The 23,346-nt window shown below is 43.3% G+C and overlaps 1 long non-coding RNA gene across 7 annotated transcripts; it reads right to left on the reverse strand.

Moving 5' to 3' along the window:
- Positions 1-13,041: 13,041 nt before the first annotated feature.
- On the reverse strand, positions 13,042-16,928 carry LOC110618882. Of its 7 annotated transcripts, none has more exons than XR_006351167.1 (5): positions 16,741-16,921; positions 16,572-16,663; positions 15,792-15,978; positions 14,910-15,007; positions 13,042-13,059 (listed from the first exon to the last, which is right to left on the reverse strand). It is a non-coding gene; the product is annotated as an uncharacterized LOC110618882 (long non-coding RNA). The 7 variants fall into 7 exon arrangements; XR_002488585.2 differs by having other exon boundaries at positions 13,047-13,065; XR_006351166.1 differs by lacking the exon at positions 13,042-13,059 and adding an exon at positions 13,838-13,856.
- Between the last annotated feature and the right edge of the window lie 6,418 nt (positions 16,929-23,346).

A 23,346-nucleotide genomic window follows, 5' to 3' on the forward strand; every position in this document is an offset into this window, starting at 1 on the left:
AGTTCTTTTTGTGTTGTAAATCTTATGTATACATGGTCTGTTTATATAACTGTTTTACAGAGTATGTGAAAAACCAGGCTTAACAGGTATGAATTAACCCATCTAGAGCAAGCTCTAGTCAGGGGTACAGAGTACAGAGATAGTGCATGCACAGGTTAAGTCTTGGTCCAGAGAAAAGTTTCTATTTTCACAGAAAATGTATGACCATGTATGAGATTTTACAGGTACTTAGAGAGTATAGCAGGCTTGCTACGGGTTCTGGCGACCTTAAGCCGATCTGAATCCTAGCACTGGTGATGGTCCATTTTGGGGTCGTTACGATATTTTTATGAGAAAAGCTTGTATATGTGTTATATGTTTTGTGTTGTTGGGGTTTTAAGGTAGTTTCTGACCCCTTTGAGCATATACTTGGGTGTATGCATATTGAGGAGTTGAAGTGTTTGAGTTGGAGGAAGATTGGTGCATTTTGGCATGAGGCAGAGCAAGGTTCTACCTTGCTGATGAACCCAGCTTCGGCCGCCGAAGAATGGTTCGGCCGCCGAATGTGCTGAGGAGGTGGCTTCAGTTGCCTACGCTTGCCCCCGAGCCTTTGGACTTTCGGCTCTGAAGGAGAGTTTCGGCCGCCGAAGATGCCCCCGAAGGTTAGAGACTTTCATCTCTGGAGTGCCTTTCAGCCCCCGAAACTTGCCCCCGAAAGGGTTCGGCTGCCGAAGTAGAGATTCGACCGCCGAAGGTGCGTGAGTTTCGGCTCTGGAGAGGACTTTCGGCCGCCGAACCTGCCGCCGAAAGTGTCCTGTCCAGCCTTCCTTTGAATGCTTTGCATGGATGTTTGAGTGAATTTAAGGGGATTATTAGGGAGTTTAATAGAGTTGTTCATAAGCTAGTTTGGTCCCTCATTTGAGTCCATCTGTGTAGGCACAGACCAGAGGAACCAGAGAGAGCAGCAGTGAGTACTGCTCCAGTGTTTACAGAGCCTGCAGAGTCGGTCCAGATAGTCAGAGGTGAGTGGAACTAAACTTAATTCTTTTAATTAAAAAATGAAATGCTTTTAGCATAATTCATGCATCATGAGTATGCAGTAGGTTGTTTGCATTAGAATACACAAATATGTTGCATTGCATAGTTATTTGTTGATGTGGGTGAATGTTGAATGATCCAATAGTCTCTGAGAGAAGTCCAGGAGCCGTTGACTACGCCCTGGCAGGTATAGAGAAGTCCAGGAGCCTTTGACTAAGACCCTGGCAGTGGTAAGTACACAGGTGTTATATACACGTATACATATATGACAGGAAGACCAGGTGCTCGATTCTACGCCCTGGCACGGTAGAGCTACCGGGACTATGTGGTGACAGGTTTACCCTTGATGTGGCTTGTCTGTGATATGATGCATTCCATAAGATCATGTGTTAATGACTTGTTTTACTGTTCTACTCACTAGGCTATAGAGCTCATCCCACTCCCTTAACCCTAGTCTTGCAGGTTCAGTGTACAGTGTACAGGGGAAGTCCAGCAGAGTACAGGAAGAGAGAAGAGTTTTGCAATAAAATATTGTGGACATGTAACATTAAAGAGATGTAACAGTTGAGTATAAAGTTAGAATTGTGCCTGACTTAGTTCTTTTTGTGTTGTCAATCTTTTGTATACATGGTCTGTTTATATAACTGTTTTACAGAGTATGTGAAAAACCAGGCTTAACAGGTATGAATTAACCCATCTAGAGCAAGCTCTAGTCAGGGGTACAGAGTACAGAGATAGTGCATGCACAGGTTAAGTCTTGGTCCAGAGAAAAGTTTTTATTTTCATAGAAAATATATGACTATGTATGAGATTTTACAGGTACTTAGAGAGTATAGCGGGCTTGCTACGGGTTCTGGCGGCCTTAAGCCGACCTGAATCCTAGCGCCGGTGACGGTCCATTTTGGGGTCGTTACAGATTGGTATCAGAGCCCTAGGTTTCACATGATCGGACCTATAGAAAGAGTGTCGGGCTCATAGAGGTTAGAGGAAGTCAAGCACAATAGGACATCATGTCCACTAGGATGTTGCGTCCTGTCTATTTGATGCTATGATTTATGCATGTGCTTTACTGTTATATGAGTTACTTATATGTTGCGATATGTGTTGTTATTCAGAGGTAAAATGCGAGGAACTTGTCAATCAGCTCGATTGACTGGAGTCCCACCAGATAGTGAGAGAATAGATGCTCGTCCTCCTGCATTGCCAAGGGCAAGGTCTCAAAGATCTAGCAGGGAAGGTCCATCAATAGACCCTAGAAGGTCTGTAGACGAGAGCAGAAGCGGTACAGTTAGAGGAGGAAGATCAGAGGAAGTGAGGGAGGCTATGGAGATTGATCAGTCCATAGATGAAAGCATGAGTGTAGGTAGATCTGAAGAAGGTATGGGAGAGTCGCAGGAAGGCACTCAGACCTCAGGGTTTGGTTATCCAGCCTTTCCTCAGGACCCAGGGTATCCGATGGGAGGTATGTCGGAGTACTCTAGTTTTGTCCCATATCCTACTTACATGCCATATATGCCTTATCCTCAATATTACCCACCATATCCTATGTATCCACCTTCCCCTACCCATCCAAGTGCAGCACACCCAGAGCTAAATGAACCAGTACCTCCACCACCACAACCAGAACCAGTAGCTCCTGTTGCCCAAAGACATCAACCTAGCTCATCTGGAGGTAAGGTGCAAATGACAGAGTACTTGAAATTGGATGCTCCTAAATTCAATCCAGGAGATGATCCATTTGAGTATCTTAAAACTGTGAAGATGATCACTGATGAGTTAGGAGCAGATGATAGCAGAGCCATAGAAATGGCGGGGTTTACACTTAAGTGTAAGAAAGCTCGCGAATGGTTCAAGAACTATATGGAGCCCAGGATGAACAGTATGTCATGGGGAGAGTTCGCCAATGAGTTTGCAGGGTGGGCTTTTCCTGATAGCTCCAGGGAGATGAAAGTAATAGAATTTGAGCAATTGAGACAGACAAACGAGATGAGTGTTGACGAGTTTACAGATAAGTTCCTGAATTTGCTTCAGTATGTGGGTCAAGCCTATGATACTGATCAAAAGAAGGCAAGGAGATATACTATGAGATTGCATCCCAGGTATTCTTCCTTGATTCTTCCAGCAGAAAAGGAAAGTTTCCACTCTATTGTGGATGCCGCCAGGAAAATGGAGGCTAATGCTAATATTCAGAGACAGGCAAAAGCACAGGCTTCGGGTTCTAAGGCCCCCAGTTCAGGAACTTCAGGCAGCAAGAGATGGGATAGAGCAAAAGGATTAAAGAACAAGTTCTGGAGTAAAGCTAAGTCTAGTCTGGGAATGGGTAGTGGCTCAAGCTCTGGCATAGCTTATCCAGTATGCAGAAGATGCGGAAGACCACATGGAGGAGCTTGTCAGTTGGGATCTACAGCTTGCTATCGATGTGGACAGGAAGGGCATATTGCTCGGGATTGTCCTCAGGTGACTTTTGTGGCACCATCCCAGCAGATGAGTTCAGGCAGTGTGGTACAGCCAGTAGTACAGCCAGCAGCTCCAGTCATGCCTCAGAGTAGTGGCAGAGGTAGAGGGAGAGGGGCAGCCTCTACTTCAGCAACAGGTTCCCGAGGTGGAAATCCGGTAGCCCCAGCACGGATTTTCACTGTGACACAGGAGGAGGCTAACACGTCGAACACAGTGGTGTCAGGTAATCTCATCATTGGGTGTTCAGATGTGTATGCTTTAATGGACCCCGGTGCTTCTCATTCCTTTATTGCTTCGAGAGCCATAGAGAGATTGGGTTTGATCATTTTTGAGTTAGAGTATCCTCTCTGGGTCAGTGGACCCAAGTGTGACCCATCAGTGGCAGCGTCAGTCTGTCGTTTCAGTCCAGTGTTCATAGAGGGTAGATGCCTTCCAGCTGACCTTGTGGTTCTAGACTTGACAGATTTTGATGTCATTCTAGGAATGGATTGGTTATTTACATATGGTGCTACCTTGGACTGTAGAGACAAGGTAGTTAGTCTCAGAGACCAGGATGGGTCAGAGTGTGTCTTCAGATGAGACAGGAGGGATACACCCAGAGGTTTGATTTCAGCCCTTCAGGCTCGTCGTTTGCTTAGGAGGGGTTGTCAGGGGTTTTTAGCTCATGTGAGGGAGCTAGACAGACAGGTTAGGGAACCAGCTTCGATACCAGTAGTCCGAGAATTTCCAGATGTGTTCCCAGACGAACTTCCAGGACTACCGCCTGGTAGGGAGATAGAGTTTGAAATTGAATTGCTACCTGATACCAGACCTATCTCTATTCCTCCCTACAAGATGGCGCCAGCAGAGTTAAAAGAGTTGAAAGAACAGTTGCAGGAATTGGTAGATAAGGGTTTCATCCGCCCTAGTACCTCACCTTGGGGTGCTCCAGTACTGTTTGTCAAAAAGAAGGATGGATCCCTCAGACTTTGTATCGACTACAGACAGTTGAACAAGGTCACTACCAAGAATAGGTATCCTCTACCTAGGATTGATGATCTATTTGACCAGCTAGCTGGAGCAGGTTGTTTCTCTAAAATAGATCTGAGATCCGGGTATCATCAGTTGAGAGTCAGAGAGGCAGATGTGCCAAAGACAACTTTCAGGACCAGATATGGGCATTATGAGTTCTTAGTGATGCCATTCGGGTTGACTAACGCCCCTGCAGCATTCATGGATCTCATGAACAGAGTTTTCAGCGAATATCTGGATCACTTTGTTATTGTTTTTATCGATGACATCTTAGTGTATTCCAGAGATGCAGAGGAGCATGCCCAGCATCTGAGGATAGTTCTGCAGACACTGAGAGAGCATGGTTTGTATGCCAAGTTCTCTAAGTGTGAGTTTTGGTTGAGGAGCATTTCCTTCTTGGGACACGTGGTATCAGCAGAAGGGATTGAGGTAGACCCCAAGAAGATAGAAGCTGTAGCTAACTGGCCCAGACCCACTACAGTGACTGAGATTAAAAGCTTTTAGGGACTGGCAGGTTACTACAGGAGGTTCGTTCAGGACTTCTCGAAGATAGCTGCTCCTCTGACCAAACTGACTCAGAAGAATCAGAAGTTTAACTGGTCAGACCAATGCGAAGAGAGCTTTGAGGAGCTCAAGAGGAGATTGACATCAGCACCAGTGTTAGCTCTGCCTGTTAGTAACGAGGATTTCACAGTGTTCTGTGATGCATCTCGAGTGGGATTGGATTGTGTTTTGATGCAGAATGATAAGGTGATTGCTTATGCTTCTAGACAGTTGAAGAAGCACGAGTTGAATTATCCCACCCATGATCTAGAGATGGCAGCAGTTATCTTTGCACTCAAGATGTGGAGGCATTACCTCTACAGGGTACAATGCGAGATCTTCACTGATCACAAGTGTTTACAGTACATCTTGAGCCAGAGAGAGCTGAATTTGAGGCAGAGAAGATGGGTAGAATTGCTCAGTGATTATGATTGTAAGATCCAGTATCATCCGGGTAAGGCGAATATTGTGGCAGATGTCCTAAGCCGGAAGTCACTAGGCAGTTTATCCCATATAGCAGCAGAGCAGAGACCAGTGGTGATGGAGCTTTATAAGCTCATTGAGGAAGGGTTACAGCTAGAGTTGTCTGGTACGGGTGCATTGATAACACAAATGAGAGTGACACCTGTGTTTCTGGAGCAGATAGCTCAGAAACAGCACGAGGACCCAGAGTTGATGTCTTATGAACAACTCTATTAAACTCCCCAAGAATCCCCTTAAACTCACTCAAACATCCATGCAAAGCATGCAAAGGAAGGCTGGACAGGACACTTTCGGCGACAGGTTCGGCGGCCGAAAGTCCTCTCCAGAGCCGAAACTCACGCACCTTCGGCGGCCGAATCTCTACTTCGGCAGCTGAACCCTTTCGGGGGCAAGTTTCGAGGGCTGAAAGGCACTCCAGAGACGAAAGTCTCTAACCTTCGGGGGCATCTTCAGCGGCCGAAACTCCCCTCCAGAGCCGAAAGTCCAAAGGCTCGGGGGCAAGCGTAGGCAACCGAAGCCACCTCCTCAGCACATTCGGCGGCCGAACCATTCTTCGGCGGCCGAAGCTGGGTTCATCAGCAAGGCAGAACCTTGCTCTGCCTCACGCTAAAATGCACCAATCTTCCTCCAACTCAAACGCCTCAACTCCTCAACATGCATAAAGTATATGCTCAAAGGGGTCAGAAACTACCTTAAAACCCCAACACAAAACATATAACACATATACAAGCTTTTCACACAAAAATATCAAAAAAATTCTCTTTTACCCTAATCATGCAACTCTCCCCCAAAACCTCACAAATCTTCCATAAATCATGAAACCCAGCTCAGGATCTTCACTTACCTCTTGAAACCAAGAAGATGAACGATCCTAACGTGGAGTTTTGGAGCAACTCTCCTTCAAACTCTCCAAACTTCACAACTTTGTGTTTTTAGCTCAAAACCTTCAAAATAACATAAAAATCAATCAAATCTTTGCAAGATTTAATGAAAATATGAAGAAAACTTAAGGAAGACAGAGTCTCACCTCAGAAAGTGAAAAGATAAACTCATTATTATCCTTTCAACCGACTGAGAGCCTTTTATAGGTGGCTGGCCAAACCACCTTCGGCGGCCTATTGTGAAACCGAAAGCCATGCAAGTTCGACGGCCGAATGTCACCTTCGACGGCCGAACCTGGCTTTTCTGCCTTGGTTCTTTTCTTGAAAAAACTCTTTTCATTTTAGCTTAAACCAGTAAAACATACTACATTACTTTAGAAAAACATAAATCTTACCCTTCTAGAGAATTCTGACATCCTGGATTCCACCGGACGACAGGAATTCCGATGCCGGACTCTAACCGGGTATTACATTCTCCCCCCTTAAGAACATTTGTCCCTAAATGTTCCTAAAACAAACATATAAACATATAAAAAGGAGGAAACTAATCTCAAAACAGATATGGATACTGCTGGAGCATAGACTCTTGCGTCTCCCAAGTACACTCTTCTAGATTATGGTGGTTCCACAGGACTTTCACCATCGGAATCTCTTTGTTCCTTAGCTGTCTGATCTGTGTGTTAAGAATCCGCACTGGCTGCTCTATATAGGTGAGATCTCCAAGGACCTCCACATCAGGCTCACTAATAACCTAACCCGGATCTGACACAAATTTCCGTAGTATAGAAACATAAAATACCGGGTGAATTCTCTCCATAGAAGTAGGTAAATCCAGCTTATACGACACATTGCCGATCCTCTGCAAAATCTCAAAGGGTCCAATGTACCGTGGAGCTAGCTTACTCTTCCTTCCAAAACGAACCACTCCTTTCATTGGAGACACTTTCAGCAATACCCAATCACCCTCCTGGAACTCTAACAGTTTCCTGCGAACGTCCACATAGCTTTTCTGTCTACTCTGAGCTGTTCTGATCCTCTCTCTGATCATAGGCACTGTTCTACTGGTAATCTCTACTAACTCTGGCCCTGCAAGAGCTTTTTCTCCTACCTCTTCCCAGCAAACAGGTGATCTGCACTTCCTCCCATACAACGCGTTATAAGGAGCCATCCCGATGCTAGCATGATGACTGTTATTATAGGCAAACTCCACCAGAGGTAGATGCTGCCTCCAAGAACCGCCAAAGTCTAACACACACATTCTGAGCATATCCTCAATGGTCTGGATGGTCCTCTCTGACTGTCCATCAGTCTGCGGATGGAAAGCAGTACTAAAATCCAACCTTGTGCCCATCGCACTCTGCAGACTTCGCCAAAACCTGGAGGTGAACTGAGATCCTCTGTCTGAGACTATAGATATTGGAACTCCATGTAATCTCACTATCTCATCCAGATATACTTGTGCCAACTTATCCACAGAATAGTTACTCCTAACTGGAATGAAATGAGCAGATTTCGTGAGTCTGTCCACAATCACCCATATGGAGTCTATCCTGTTGGACGCTGCCGGTAAGCCCACTACAAAATCCATAGCTATGTTCTCCCATTTCCATTCTGGAATCGGCAGTGGGTTAAGCATTCCAGCCGGTTTCTGATGTTCTAATTTCACCCTTTGACAAACCTCACAGGCTGTCACGAACTGCGCCACTTCTTTCTTTATGGCTGGCCACCAATATACCTTCTTCAGATCCTGATACATCTTGGTGGCTCCTGGGTGAACACTATATCTCGCATGATGAGCTTCCCTCATAATGTCTTCCTTCAGACTGCTACTATCTGGTACACAAAGTCGACTGCCATAGCGAAGGAACCCTTTGCTGTCAAATCTGAACTCTGCACAGTTGCCTGACTGAGCAGTCTTGGCAATTTTCATCAACTCTGGGTCCTCGTGCTGTTTCTGAGCTATCTGCTTCAGAAACACAGGTGTCACTCTCATTTGTGTTATCAATGCACCCGTACCAGACAACTCTAGCTGTAACCCTTCCTCAATAAGCTTATAAAGCTCCATCACTACTGGTCTCCGCTCTGCTGCTATATGGGATAAACTGCCTAGTGACTTCCGGCTTAGGGTGTCTGCCACAACATTCGCCTTACCCGGATGATACTGGATCTTACAATCATAATCACTGAGCAATTCTACCCATCTTCTCTGCCTCAAATTCAGCTCTCTCTGGCTCAAGCTGTACTGTAAACTCTTGTGATCAGTGAAGATCTCGCATTGTACCCCGTAGAGGTAATGCCTCCACATCTTGAGTACAAAGATAACTGCTGCCATCTCTAGATCATGGGTGGGATAATTCAACTCGTGTTTCTTCAATTGTCTAGAAGCATAAGCAATCACCCTCTCACTCTGCATCAAAACACAGCCCAATCCCACTCGAGATGCATCACAGAACACTGTGAAATCCTCGTTACTAACAGGCAGAGCTAACACTGGTGCTGATGTCAATCTCCTCTTGAGCTCCTCAAAGCTCTCTTCACACTGGTCTGACCAGATAAACTTCTGGTTCTTCTGTGTCAGTTTGGTCATAGGAGCAGCTATCTTCAAGAAGTCCTGAACGAACCTCCTGTAGTAACCTGCTAGTCCCAAAAAACTTTTAATCTCAGTCACTGTAGTGGGTCTGAGCCAGTTAGCTACAGCTTCTATCTTCTTGGGGTCTACCTCAATCCCTTCTGCTGATACCACGTGTCCCAAGAAGGAAATGCTCCTCAACCAAAACTCACACTTAGAGAACTTGGCATACAAACCATGCTCTCTCAGTGTCTGCAGAACTATCCTCAGATGCTGGGCATGCTCCTCTGCATCTCTGGAATACACTAAGATGCCATCGATAAAAACAATAACAAAGTGATCCAGATACTCACTAAAAACTCTGTTCATGAGATCCATGAATGCTGCAGGGGCGTTAGTCAACCCGAACGGCATCACTAAGAACTCATAATGCCCATATCTGGTCCTGAAAGCTGTCTTTGGCACATCTGCCTCTCTAACTCTCAACTGATGATACCCGGATCTCAGATCTATTTTAGAGAAACAACCTGCTCCAGCTAGCTGGTCGAATAGATCATCAATCCTAGGTAAAGGATACCTATTCTTGGTAGTGACATTGTTCAACTGTCTGTAGTCGATACAAAGTCTGAGGGATCCATCCTTCTTTTTGACAAACAGTACTGGAGCACTCCAAGGTGAGGTACTAGGGCGGATGAAACCCTTATCTACCAATTTATGTAACTGTTATTTCAACTCCTTTAACTCTGCTGGTGCCATCCTGTAGGGAGGAATAGAGATAGGTCTGGTATCAGGTAGCAATTCAATTTGAAATTCTATCTCCCTACCAGGCGGTAGTCCTGAAAGTTCGTCTGGGAACACATCTGGAAATTCTCGGACTACTGGTATCGAAGCTGGTTCCCTAACCTGTCTGTCTAGCTCCCTCACATGAGCTAGAAACCCCTGACAACCCCTCCTAAGCAAACGACGAGTCTGAAGGGCTGAAATCAAACCTCTGGGTGTACCCCTCCTGTCTCCTCTGAAGACACACTCTGACCCATCTTGGTCTCTGAGACTAACTACCTTCTCTCTACAGTCCAAGGTCGCACCATATGCAGATAACCAATCCATCCCTAGAATGACATCAAAATCTGTCAAGTCTAGAACCACAAGGTCAGCTGGAAGGCATCTACCCTCTATGAACACTGGACTGAAACGACAGACTGACGCTGCCACTGATAGGTCACACTTGGGTCCACTGACCCAGAGAGGATACTCTAACTCAGAAATGATCAAACCCAATCTCTCTATGGCTCTCGAAGCAATAAAGGAATGAGAAGCATCGGGGTCCATCAAAGCATACACATCTGAACACCCAATGATGAGATTACCTGACACCACTGTGTTCGACTGTTAGCCTCCTCCTGTGTCACAGTGAAAATCCGTGCTGGGGCTACCGGATTTCCACCTCGGGAACCTGCTGTTGAAGTAGAGGCTGCCCCTCTCCCTCTACCTCTGCCACTACTCTGAGGCATGACTGGAGCTGCTGGCTGTACCACACTGCCTGAACTCATCTGCTGGGATGGTGCCACAAAAGTCACCTGAGGACAATTCCGAGCAATATGCCCTTCCTGTCCACATCTATAGCAAGCTGTAGATCCCAACCGACAAGCTCCTCCATGTGGTCTTCCGCATCTTCTGCATACTGGATAAGCTGTGCTAGAGCTTGAGCCACTACCCATTCCCAGACTAGACTTAGCTTTACTCCAGAACTTGTTCTTTAATCCTTTTGCTCTATCCCATCTCTTGCTGCCTGAAGTTCCTGAACTGGGGGCCTTAGAACCCGAAGCCTGTGCTTTTGACTGTCTCTGAATATTAGCACTAACCTCCATTTTCCTGGCGGCATCCACTATAGAGTGGAAACTTTCCTTTTCTGCTGGAAGAATCAAGGAAGAATACCTAGGATGAAGTCTCATAGTATATCTCCTTGCTTTCTTCTGATCTGTATCATAGGCTTGACCCACATACTGAAGCAAATCCAGGAACTTATCTGTAAACTCATCAACACTCATCTCGTCTGTCTGTCTCAACTGCTCAAATTCTATTACTTTCATCTCCCTGGAGCTATCAGGAAAAGCCCACCCTGCAAACTCATTGGCGAACTCTCCCCATGACATACTGTCCATCCTAGGCTCCATATAGTTCTTGAACCATTCTCGAGCTTTCTTACACTTAAGTGTAAACCCCGTCATTTCTATGGCTCTGCTATCATCTGCTCCCAACTCATCAGTGATCATCTTCACAGTTTTAAGATACTCAAATGGATCATCTCCTGGATTGAATTTAGGAGCATCCAATTTCAAGTACTCTGTCATTTGCACCTTACCTCCAGATGAGCTAGGTTGATGTCTTTGGGCAACAGGAGCTACTGGTTCTGGTTATGGTGGTGGAGGTACTGGTTCATTTAGCTCTGGGTGTGCTGCACTTGGATGGGTAGGGGAAGGTGGATACATAGGATATGGTGGGTAATAATGAGGATAAGGCATATATGGCATGTAAGTAGGATATGGGACAAAACTAGAGTACTCCGACATACCTCCCATCGGATACCCTGGGTCCTGAGGAAAGGCTGGATAATCAAAACCTGAGGCTTGAGCGCCTCCCTGAGACTCTCCCATACCTTCGTCAGATCTACCTACACTCATGCTTTCATCTATAGACTGGTCAATCTCCATAGACTCCCTTACTTCCTCTGATCTTCCTCCTCTAACTGTACCTCTTCTGCTCTCGTCTACAGACCTTCTAGGGTCTATTGACGTACCTTCCCTGCTAGATCTTTGAGACCTTGCCCTTGGCAATGCAGGAGGACGAGCATCTATTCTCTCACTATCTGGTGGGACTCTAGTCAATCGAGCTGATCGACGAGTTCCTCTCATCTATCAAATAGACAGGACGCAACATCCTATCCTAGTGGACATGATTTCCTATTGTGCTTGACCACCTCTAACCGCTATGAGCCCGACACTCTCTCTATAGGTCCGATCATTTGAACCTTGGGCTCTAATACCAATCTGTAACGACCCCAAAATGGATCGTCACCGGTGCTAGGACTCAGATCGGCGTAAGGCCACCAGAACCCGTAGCATGCCTGCTATACTCTCTAAGTACCTGTAAAATCTCATACATGGTCATACATTTTCTGTGAAAATAAAAACTTTTCTCTGGACCAAGACTTAACCTGCGCATGCACTATCTCTGTACTCTGTACCCCTGACTAGAGCTTGCTCTAGATGGGTTAAGTCATACCTGTTAAGCCTGGTTTTTCACATACTCTGTAAAACAGTTATATAAACAGACCATGTATACACAAGATTGACAACACAAAAAGAACTAAGTCAGGCACAATTCTAACTTTATACACAACTGTTACATCTCTTTAATGTTACATGTCCACAATATTCTATTACAAAACTCTTCTCTCTTCCTGTACTCTGCTGGACTTCCCCTGTACACTGTACACTGAACCTGCAAGACTGGGGTTAAGGGAGTGGGATGAGCACTATAGCCCAGTGAGTAGAACAGTAAAACAAGTCATTAACATATGATCTTATGGAATGCATCATATCACAGACAAGCCACATCAAGGGTAAACCTGTCACCACATAGTCCCGGTAGCTCTACCGTGCCAGGGCGTAGAATCGAGCACCTGGTCTTCCTGTCATATATGTATACGTGTATATAACACCTGTATACTTACCACTGCCAGGGCGTAGTCAAAGGCTTCTGGACTTTTCTATACCTGCCAGGGCGTAGTCAAAGACTCCTGGACTTCTCTATACCTGCCAGGACGTAGTCAAAGGCTCCTGAACTTCTCTCAGAGACTATTGGATCATTCAGCATCCACCCACATCAACAAATAACTATGCAATGCAACATATTCGTGGATTCTAATGCAAACAACCTACTGCATACCCATGATGTATGAATTATGCTAAAAGCATTTCATTTTTCAATTAAAAGAATTAAGTTTAGTTCCACTCACCTCTGACTATCTGGACTGACTCTACAGGCTCTGTAAACGCTGGAGCAGTACTCACTGCTGCTCTATCTGGTTCCTCTGGTCTGTGCCTACACAGATAGACTCAAATGAGGGACCAAACTAGCTTATGAACAACTCTATTAAACTCCCCAAGAATCCCCTTAAACTCACTCAAACATCCATGCAAAGCATGCAAAGGAAGGCTGGACAGGACACTTTCGGCGGCAGGTTCGGCGACCGAAAGTCCTCTCCAGAGCCGAAACTCACGCACCTTCGGCGGCCGAATCTCTACTTCGGCAGCCGAACCGTTTCGAGGGCAAGTTTCGGGGGCTGAAAGGCACTCCAGATATGAAAGTCTCTAACCTTCGGGGGCATCTTCGGCGGCCGAAACTCCCCTCTAGAGCCGAAAGTCCCCTCTAGAGTCGAAAGTCCAAAGGCTCAGGGGCAAGCGTAGGCAACCGAAGCCACCTCCTCAGCACATTCGGCGGCCGAAGCTGGGTTCATCAGCAAGGTAGAACCTTGCTCTGCCTCACGCCAAAATGCACCAATCTTCCTCCAACTCAAACACCTCAACTCCTTAACATGCATACACCCAAGTATATGCTCAAAGGGGTCAGAAACTACCTTAAAACCCCAACAACACAAAACATATAACACATATACAAGCTTTTCTCACAAAAATATCAAAAAAACTCTCTTTTACCCTAATCATGCAACTCTCCCCCAAAACCTCACAAATCTTCCATAAATCATGAAAACAAGTTCAGGATCTTCACTTACCTCTTGAAACCAAGAAGATGAACGATCCTAACGTGGAGTTTTGGAGCAACTCTCCTTCAAACTCTCCAAACTTCACAACTTTGTGTTTTTAGCTCAAAACCTTCAAAATAACATAAAAATCAATCAAATCTTTGCAAGATTTAATGAAAACATGAAGAAAACTTAAGGAAGACAGAGTCTCACCTCAGAAAGTGAAAAGATAAACTCATTTTTATCCTTTCAACCGACTGAGGGCCTTTTATAGGTGGCTGGCCAGACCACCTTTGGCGGCCTATTGTGAAACCGAAAGCCATGCAAGTTCGGCGGCCGAATGTCACCTTCGGCGGCCGAACCTGGCTTTTCTGCCTTGGTTCTTTTCTTGCAAAAACTCTTTTCATTTTAGCTTAAACCAATAAAACATACTACATTACTTTAGAAAAACATAAATCTTACCCTTCTAGAGAATTCCGACATCCTGAATTCCACCGGACGACAGGAATTCTGATGCCGGACTCTAGCCGGGTATTACAAATAGAGCACTAAAAATTAAACCCAAAAAGGGGGTTTATCAAGATAAACATTTCTCAGAATTTATTAATAAATTACATACCAAAAATAAATAAATACATAAATAAATTCATTACAAAGTTAGCATTGAATTATGCAAGAAGGCAGAAATCCGTAAAGGGCTTTTTCACATCAAACTTGCACCCATTCCATTGACCATTGAGCTTCTATGTGCACTACAAATATACAAATTTCTAAAGCTAGCAGCTGCATGCGTTTAACATATCTAACTGAAGCAAATTTAAAAGTTGCAAAGGCCATGTCACTTGATAAATATATACATAAAAGCATCTTCTAACTGTCTTTTTTTGGGGAACATATAAAATTGGCTGCACCTTTACGTATGCAAAAACAACCCTCCAATATATGAAATGCAAAGTATTAATATGTGAAGCTCAATCGCCTGAAAAACCAAAGTAATTTACATTACTATATCTCATTGCTTAAGATAAGAAGCCAGCTTAAACTGCAAATAATGAGGATGATAAAATACCTATACAAGGTACAAAATGAAATATGTGTTTCAAACTCCTCTGATCTATAATCAACATGTTACTACAGTATGTAACATATAAAGCTGCATAAATCTTAATAGAAATAAACTTACAGTATGTCGTCCATAACTCCATATATAATTCTGGAGGCATGATTCAATTTAAGATGCTTCTCATCTTTTTCTGATAATCATATTAGAGAAGAAGCATCCTGAAAGAAACAAAAGCAAGGACATTGAGCATATAAAATTTTGTTATAGGTAAGTCATGCATCCAATACACCATACCATAAGAACCAAATGTATTTGAAATACCTCCTCGCACACATTTAGCAGCAACTCAGGACCAACAAAATGTCTAGGCAAAAAATACATGACAAAAAAAAACACAGCACTGCATTTTAAAAGGAATAACAATGGTAATGAATTGTGTAACTACACAAATATAACAAAAGTTTTGTAAGAAATTTTTCAGAAATATCGCAAATTAAAGATAAATCAAGCCACAATAGGTAAACTAAAGAGCAAAGACCAGAAGCATACACACACTAGATCACAGTAAATTTTGTAATTTTAATCAGTAGAACAACCACAAGAGCCAAGAAGAAAATGATGACAAAAGGAAGGGAAAAAAACATGAAAAAGAATAAGAAAATAAACAACCCATGAACCTCTAAGGAAAAAATAGATAATAAAACAAAAGAAAACTTAAAATGTACAAAAATTAAAGATAAACAAAACCACAGTTAAACAACAGAATGGAGGATAAAAAACATGCAAATCATTCAAAACAAATAAAATAAGCAAACAATTAGAGAAGCATTAGTTACATCCTCAACTTACCTACCATAGCAGAATCTCCCAATCAAAACAAAAAATAAATCACAGCAAGACATAGAAAAGAAAAAAAAATGAAAATCAATATAAATAAACTTAGACATAGAGAGAAAGCAAGAACAAAACTCAATTACCCATCAACATTAGAAAATTACTCACCAGCTCTCCACCATAAATCACGCCTAATAATGGAGCAACCAAGGGAACTGATGTTTATGAAGCATGAATGGCACCATCTGTACTAACCCACTTCCGAATTAGATGACAGTATAAGCACAGGGCTGCCAGCATCCTCAAAAGAATTCCAAATCCAAACTGAACAGCACAATCATCCATGGCATAGAACCTATAATGTATAACACATGAATATTAGATAACTATAATTAATCCTAATGACAAAGTAACCCAACCAGAACACGTAGTATTTATACCTTAACATGCATAAACATATAGTAAAAGGTATGTTAACTGAACACACTAACCAAGAAGAGTGGAAGTAAATGGAATAAAGCGAGCATATATACAACATAAAAAATTCAAAGTTCGCTTGTCCTTTTAAGAGTTTATTATGATAGCTTTTGTGACAAATTGCTCCAGATATAGCTCTGAATAGCTAAAAGCATTCCAAAATACTAGCTCATACTGATTTTAAGATTTACATTATATATCCAAGACAAAATTGATTAAATGAACATTACATCTGATTTCACTTCATAACCGAGCTCTTTCAATGCTCTTCCTAAAACACAGTTCACAGTTTCATCAATTTCTCAAATCCAAATGACTCTTAGTACATTTAAACTGCATTTAGCCCAAAATGACTCAGAATCTAAATGAATTATGAAACTGAAAGTAAAAAATTCAAACAATTAGCAATCCAAAAAAATCAATATAGAAAAAGAGCATCCAGTTTATCAGTAACTGAATAGCCAAACATACCAAGGAATTCATAATTTTCACAACTGATAAATGGCACCCGACTTGGAAGGGAAAAAGAGTTCCCGAAGTGTTGAATCCACCACTCGGCACCTCTAAAAGAGAAAACAACTCAATTTAACATCAAAACTAAAATAGCGAAGAGAAGAAAGAGATGGTGAAAATAGGATACGTGCATTCTCAAATCAAAGGAAAACTGAAACACAGGAATTGAAGGAGAACAGGAAGCATAGGGCAAAACAATGGCTGATAAAAGAGATGTAAATTGGGAGGAGAAAGGAAAGGAGGGGAAACGAACAAAGCTATGAAGAAAAACGCTGTTGTTTTACATCTATAGCGAGCGAGCAAGGGGGAGAATAAGAGTAGCAGAAATATAGGCTTTAAATGGAAGCAGGCCAGCCCAGAAAAGCTCTCTATACGGGCTAAATGGTGAAATTTATATTCATAAGTGTCAAAAATATTAAATTTATTTTTCAGTTTAAAAATATTCGTAAATTATCATTAAAAAATTAAATTTATTCAAAATAATGCAAAATAGATCAGATGTAGCATGACGTTCTTATTTGACCTTTTAACTATAGTTCAAAATCATTTTTGGATATAGGAAATTAAATTTTGTATTTTTTATCTTATTAATAATTAAAAAATAAATTTAGCTTTTTAACTTTTTTACCGCTATTAAACTAAGTATAAAATTATATATTACACAATAGATTATTTATGATATTTTTTAATTTTTAAGTTTCATTTATTTTAAAAAATTATTTTTTAAAAAATATTTTTCATATTTTTTTACATTTAGAACATTTAAATAATTTAATTAATAGAAAATGATGACCGCTGGATTCCTTCATTCCGGTCCAGAGTCTCGTCCACAACCTAAAGTCCACAAAGTAAAGGCCCACGTACTTGGCACCCAAAGTAGGTCCGGCTCATCCAACTTCCAAGACCGGGCTCGACCAAGCCTCCTCATCCAGATTGACTCAGTCCGCACAAAACAGGCCCTCTCCTCTCTGGCCCAATTCTCGGCCCGACCCAGTATCCAGAATGACACTCACCAAACAGCCTGACAGATCCGTTCGAACGTACGCGCAGGGAGAATCAGAGGCCGTTACGCATGGGGCAGGCGCCTGATACCCTCGTACGCCCGAATCTGTATGGCAGAGACGCGTGGCCCAATCCTAGAGAGACCTTTACACATCACCAGTAAGCAAGACGAAATGGATAAAAGGGGAGTCCCCTCCTCAGAATGTTTAAGCTTTATTTTTCAATACAAAAACCCTTGTAAAACCCTATTCTATTGGATCTCAGATCATCAATTGGCGACGTCTGTGGGAAACGATGGAGATCTTTTCATCACCGGAGTTTTCACTCTTAAAGAAACCCACTGAGATCCACGATGGCTAATCACCAAGAAAGTAATCTTAACGTCCCAAATGACCTAAGCTCTGCCCAAGAGGGGCAACAATTCTCTTTTTCTAGCCCTACGGCATTAAACAACCAAACACCTGTTCCCCTTAATCCCTCGCCAAGTTTGGCAGGGAACACTCCCGCGGTCACCTTGTCTAACCAAGATCTTCAAAACATGACTCTCCAGTTATAGAACACAGCCCACTGGTTGGGGCAGATCATACAACAGAGAGGCTTCAACACCCCAACAAATACATTCCCAGTTGTAGAAGAACCTCAGACCAATGACCCCCGACCCGCACCTGACCGTCTTCAAACCAGCAGCCGCGACACTGAAGAAAGAGGAAGAAGAGCCGGCGTGGTTCAACAGCCTTTAATCCTAACGCCGGCCTCACTAAAGAACAAAAAGCTGAAGTCATGGCCCTTAATCCCAACGACGCTCTTAGGACCAGCGCGGGCGTGGTTCAACAGCCTTGAGGCCGGAAGTGTAACGACCCGAAAATCGGACCGCTACCGGCGCTAGGATCCAGATCGGCTTAAGGCCGCCGGGACCCGTAGCAAGCCAAACATACATCCTGGAAACCTGTATAATCCCATACATGATCAACAACAACATAAAATTTAAAAATTTTCTTCATACATACTGTCATCAACTAACTCAACCTGTGCATACTCTGATCATATACATAACATAGTCCCTCTGTGGGATCTCATCAAGCCTTAAAGGCAAAACAACCTGTGTTGAGTTAGTTTACATAAACATCATAACATAAGATCATGTATATACAAAAGGGATTAACAATATACTATGGTCAAGCACAATTCTATCCTCAATAACCTCATTACATAACATCCTGAATATTTTTACATTTCATCATAATACAATTGTCATGACCACAAACTAACTATTTACATACATATGACTTTTTCTCTTCTTGCCTTCTCTATCTATCCCGTACCTGCAAACCTGGGGGTTAGGGGAGAGGGGTGAGCTAGATGCCCCGTGAGTAGGACTATAAAAAAGAATATTTAAAACATGCTATCATGAAATGCGTCACTGCACAAACAAATCACACCACGGATGGACTGATTCAAAAATCCCTCAGCTCCACGCCCGGCCCTATTATGGGCACCACAGGACTTCGTATTGCCCGGCCCTATTATGGGTACCACAGGACTTCGTACTCGGAGTTATTGCCCGGCCCTATTATGGGCACCACAGGACTTCGTATTGCCCTGCCCTATTATGGGCACCACAAGACTTCGTATTCAGAAGGCTAATGAATCATCCTAATGTCCATCCACTATCATCTATCACAACAATGCAATGCGCCATAGCCGTGAATTCTAATGCAAACAACCTATAATATGATCATGATGCATGAAGCATGATAAAAGCATTTCATTTCTTAATTTAAAAGGTTAAGTTTAGTTCCACTCACCTCTGGCTGACTCTGACAAACTCTGTAGCAGCTGGCTCACTGCTGGGGTCCTTGGTTCCTCGGGTCCGAACCTACACAGGTGGACTCCAATGAGGGACCAAACACACATAAACATAACTCTAATATATCCCCCAAAACCCCCCTAAAACATCATGAAAACATCACATGAAAATATGCATGAAATGGCTGAACAGGGCACTTTCGGCGGCACCTTCGGCGGCCGAAAGTCCCAGACAGAGACGAAACTCAGGTAGGTTCGGCGGCACCTTCGGCGGTCGAAAGTGCCAGACAGAGACGAAAGTCTCTTTTCGGGGGCAACTTCGGCAGCCGAAAGGCCTGCCTCCCCAGCCATGTTCGGCGGCCGAAAGTGCCTTCGGCTGCCGAACCTGGTTTCTGCCAAAGGGCAGAAACTTGGCTCCTTTGTGCATTTTCGCCTCCAAACTCACCAATCATGCATATACCTCAGTTAAATCATGCATACAAGTTCCTAGGGGCCTCAAGACATCAAATACCCCAACTACAACACTTCAAGCATACTTAAACATGCCACATTGTTCAAAAAGTCATCAAAAACCCATAGGTTCAACATATACCCTAACATGCATTTCTACCCATAGATCTTGCATAAAACTTACTTAAAACATATAAGGAGCTTAAGATCGGCCCTTACCTCTTGAAGATCGAGAGGGAGACGACCTAAACTTGGAGATCCACGAAAATGAGCTCCTGAGTTCCCAAAGCTCCAAAACTTGGTTTAAGTGCTCAAAACTTGCAATGTGAGTTTAAAACTCAAGAAAAATGGAAGAGATTTGGAGGAAGAGCACAAGAGTTGCAAAGGGAAAGTCGGAAGCTTGCTGTGGTCGAAAATGGGAGAAAACTCACCCATTTCGGCTAAGTGCCCCTTTTATAGGTGGCTGGCCAGGCCACGTTCGGGGGCCGAATGTGCCTCCGCATCCATGCAATGTTCGGCGGCCGAACTTGACTTTCGGCGGCCGAACCTGGACTGCCCTCACTCATGCTTTCGGGGGCCTAACGTGCCTCCAAAACGCATGTACGTTCGGCGGCCGAACTTGACTTTCGGCGGCCGAACCTGGGTTTTCCTCCAAAGACTTTTCATGTAAAACTCATTAAATTTTTATATTTAAAACCATGAAATACTTTAAAACATTTTATGAAAACATGTTTCTACCCTACTAGAGGCTTCCGACATCCGAGATTCCACCGGACGGTAGGAATTCCGATACCGGAGTCTAGCCGGGTATTACATTCTCCCCCCCTTAAGAACATTCGTCCCCGAATGTTCCTCAACTAGTACACATAGCATGGCATAAAACATAACCTACATACAAGGCACATAAACACATAGGGATCTAACCTTAAAAGAGATGAGGGTACTGCTGGAGCATAGACTCCCGAGTCTCCCAAGTGCATTCCTCTAAATTGTGGTGATTCCACAGGACCTTCACCATCGGGATTTCCTTGTTTCTTAACTTTCTGATCTGGGTGTCTATGATCCGTACTGGCTGTTCAACATAGGTGAGATCCTCTTGGACCTCCACATCAGGCTCACTAAGAACCTTACTCGGATCTGACACAAACTTCCTCAACATTGAAACATGGAAAACCGGATGAATTCTGTAACGACCCGGAAACCGGACCACTACCGGCGCTAGGATTCAGGTCGGCTTAAGGCCGCCAGAACCCGTAGCAAGCCAAACATACATCCTGTGAACCTGTTTAATCCCATACATGGTCAACAACATACAAAAAAAATTAAAAACTTTTCTTTCATTCAAACATTTCTTTGCCAAGCCTAGCATGTGCATGCACAAACATAACATAAACCTCTCATTGGAGTCCTCATCAAATACTCCAATGGGGTAACATAACATAACATAGGCTTGGATTACATAGGCATCATAAAAAATAAAAAAAAAAAAAAAAACATTATATCTCATACAAGACCATGTGTACAGGGAATACAACAGACTCTAGTCAAGCACATTATCAACTTACATTACATTACATCTCATACTTTTACATTACCAACAAACCATGTCCACAGCTAAGCTATTACATAAACTTCTCTTACTCTGCTGACTCCTCTATCTACTCTGCACCTGCAAGACTGGGGTTAGGGGAGAGGGGGTGAGCTATAAAGCCCAGTGAGCAGAAACTAAAAACATTTGCTTTAATTCCTCCATTTTTAGGTATATTATTATTCATTTTATTTTCATTATTATTATTATTATTATTATTATTATTATTATTGTTATTATTATTATCATATTATTTAACTTTTTCTTTCTTTTTCTTATTCATGCTTTCATGAAATGCAACACATCACAGCTAATCACATAAAGGATGGTATTGTCACCATTAGTCCTCAACATCTCCAAATGCCAGGGGCGTAGAATGGGCCTCACTGGTCTTTCTCTTACATAACATAACATTCTAAAGTGCCAGGGGCGTAGAATGGGCCTCGCTGGTCTTTCTCTTACATAGTGCCAGGGGCGTAGAATGGGCCTCGCTGGTCTTCCATAACATATCATCATAACATAACATCAGAGGACTATGGATCACCCAACAACCATCCACATCAACATCAATTTATGCAATGCAGCATATTCGTGAATTCTAATGCAAACATCCTGAAATATTGCATGGGCAATGCTTTATGATTCATTCATTTATTCATTTATTTTACTTTAAAACTTAAGGGGTTGTTCCACTCACCTGGTGACTGAAGCTTTAACAACGAACTCTGAACGACTATCTCACAACCGGGGGTCTCGGTTACTCAGGTCCGAACCTACACAGGTGGACTCAAATGAGGCACCAAACAACAAGAACATAACTCTAAACATACCCCCAAAAACCTCCTAAAAACACCTCAAAACACTCCTAGGAAGCATGCAAGAAAAGGCTGGACAGGGCACTTTCGGCGGCACCTTCGGCGGCCGAAAGTCCTGGACAGAGACGAAACTCAGGTAGGTTCGGCGGCACCTTCGGCGGCCGAAAGTCCCAGACAGAGACGAAAGTCTCTTTTCGGGGGCACCTTCGGCAGCCGAAAGCTGCCTCCACAAGAGGGGTTCGGCGGCCGAAACTTCCTTCGGCTGCCGAACCTGGTTTCTGCCAAACGGGCAGAAACTTGGCTCACATGAACCTCCTGCCTCCCAAATCCACAAATCATGCATATACTTCAACCAAATCATGCATACAAGTTCCTAGGGGCCTCAAAACATCAAATACCCCAACTACAACACTTCAAGCATACTCAAACATCATACATTGTTCATCAATCACTTAAAACCAAACATTTGCTTAAAAACTCATACAATCCTATACATGCCATTCTACCCCATAAAATCACTTAAAACTTACTTAAAACACATAAGGAGCTTAAGATCGGCTCTTACCTCTTGAAGATCGAGAGGGAGACGACCTAAACTTGGAGATCCACGAAAATGAGCTCCTGAGTTCCCAAAGCTCCAAAACTTGGTTTAAATGCTCAAAGCTTGCAATGTGAGTTTAAAACTCAAGAAAAATGGTAGAGATTTGGAGGAAGAACACAAGATTTGCAAAGGGAAGGTCGGAAGCTTGCTGTGGCCGAAAATGGGAGAAAACTCACCCATTTCGGCTAAGTCCCCTTTTTATAGGTGGCTGGCCGGGCCACGTTCGGGGGCCGAATGTGCCTCCGCATCCATGCAATGTTCGGCGGCCGAACTTGACCTTCGGCGGCCGAACCTGGACTTCCCTAACTCTTGCTTTCGGGGGCCTAACGTGCCTCCAAAACGCATGCATGTTCGGCGGCCGAACTTGACTTTCGGCGGCCGAACCTGGGTTTTCCTCCAATGCTATTTTCATGCAAAAACTCGTTTAGTTTCATACTTTAAAACCATTAAAAAAACATGAAAACATTTCAT

Source organism: Manihot esculenta, chromosome 7 (genome assembly GCF_001659605.2).
Source record: "Manihot esculenta cultivar AM560-2 chromosome 7, M.esculenta_v8, whole genome shotgun sequence".
NCBI lineage: Eukaryota > Viridiplantae > Streptophyta > Magnoliopsida > Malpighiales > Euphorbiaceae > Manihot > Manihot esculenta.